Here is a 2,255-nt window from a genome sequence, read left to right on the forward strand (position 1 = left end):
TCCATGTCCTATGTTGATAATCTGTATAAATACATCTAATTAAAACCTGGTATTATTACAGCAGCACCTGAGCTTGAAAGCTCTTCATTCTCACTCCTTTGATCGTTGGACTCGTTTTGTGGAATTTTACTGATTCTTCTTCTTCTGCTGTTGTGTCGCTTCAAACAGTCAAAGGGTGAGACCATTATCAATCTGATATTAAACTGAATATGATGTAAATAATAAAATTCACAGATGTATCCTAAACACTCCATGTAATATTTCTGCACCAGAACAATTTACTATATATTCATTACAGATTCATTCTTTGTCAGGTTGGTTCAAATCTCCCCTCTCCAGTAGTAGAACTGCATCCCTTGTTTCTTATTAAATCTACAGGGTTACTACTTCCACGGGTTTCTACCAGGACTCGGAGCACAAATCAGAGCTCTGCAATGAATCACATGATCAAGGATGAAGCTCAACACAGTCAGCATGTTTCTACTCTCCAAAGTCAGCCTGATCCATGACAAGTTTTATTGTTGCTTTATTTATTCATTTATTTACTGAACATTTTTAAACTCAAAGTCCAATATATTTGTTTCGAGTTTGCTGATTTAATAATCAAATCTATACATTAGAACTTCAATTTTTAATCTAACATTGGCTTGTTTGTAGGTGATTCTTGTGTTTATGAATCAATCAAAGACCACGATGACACAAAAAATTGGTAATGTAGACACAGTAGCACAGAAGTATGTAGACCATAGGTGTCAAACTCTGGCCCGCGGGCCAAATTTGGCCTAAATTACATTTGGCCCACGAAGCCATACCAAATTACTATTACAGCTGGCCTACTGGTATTATACAGCTAATATATATATTGTTTAGCATTAAGCTTTGCTTGTTCCATATTCAGTTTTTCAGCAAAACTTGTTTGAGTCCATAAGAAAAGATTCATTCTTAAATCTGGAGGAAGATTTTTTTTTCAATAAATATTAATGTTAGCCCGCGACTTTGTTCCAGTTTTGAATTTTGGCCCACTGTGTATTTGAGTTTGACACCCCTGATGTAGACTGTGTGATTTAAGGTTTAAGAAATCAGCTGCACACCACACAGCTAAGAAAACAAAAGAAGCTGAACACTTGGTCCTTCCAGTGTGACACAAAGTCAGTTCAACTTTGAGGTCATCAACAATACAGAAAAAAAATACAAACTTCAGCACAGCTGGGGGCCGGCGGAGCTCATGGGCGCGTCACTGCAACTCCCCCTAGCTTCTGCTCCGCGGCTGCTGAGTGAACCCTCATCTGGGACTCTCCTCAGCTCTTACTGGAACAGTGGCGCGGCTGCCCCTCTGTTGGTCTTCCATGGTCTCTTGTGTTCTGGGGGCCTCTGGATGTCTGGAGTTTTGATCTCCTCCATACCCGCTTCACACCCTGGAGGACGGGGCTGTGGCCCCCCCACACTCCCTAGCAGATCGTTACATGGAGAAACCTTTGGAATACAAGCGCGCTGATCCACACAGGTATGCACACGGGTGTTCACTGCTCGTAGACCCAAATTACACCTTTCTTGGCCGCTACTTCGAAGCACATCTGTCCTGCGTGCTGCACAACAACATTGAATATTTAGTATTTACTGCTGTTTACACTTAGCTAGATTAATGCGATGGTGTTGTGTTTAGTATGTTGCTTTGGTTTTTTTTGCTTGTTTTCTATTTTTCTCTCAACAGGTGATCCAGGAGATTTTTTTCTCCCCCCCTGTCTCACTGTCCCTCTCCCCTTCTGTTTTTCCTTTCCTTCCTCTTTCTTTCTCCCTTTCCTATCCCTCACTCATGTCTGTCCCGTCTGTAACATCTGAAAATAAAATATAATAAATAATAAAAACAAAGATCGACCAAATGGACCAATACGGCAATGCCACGATGATCCATTTGGCAAAGTAAATCTATTGGGTATCCTTGTTGGTCTTCAGACAACAATTCTGATGGCTAAAGAACCAAATGGGACAGGCAAAAAAAAAAAAAAAAAAAAAAATACAAACATAAATTCAATTTATTTCTTCATTTTCTAAAATCTTTGGATATATGTTTTTGTTTGTTTGTTTTTTAAATTTCAGAGGTTATTGTTTTTTCTTTATTTTGGTATGTTTTTTTGTGATGAAATTACTTTTTGTTTTTCTCATGCCAGATTACGGAATAAACATTATTATTGTAATTGTAATATTTTAACCTAGAAGCATTATGTAGAATTAATTTCAGTCCTGTTGTCAACAGA

This window comes from Astatotilapia calliptera, chromosome 3 (genome assembly GCF_900246225.1).
Source record: "Astatotilapia calliptera chromosome 3, fAstCal1.2, whole genome shotgun sequence".
NCBI lineage: Eukaryota > Metazoa > Chordata > Actinopteri > Cichliformes > Cichlidae > Astatotilapia > Astatotilapia calliptera.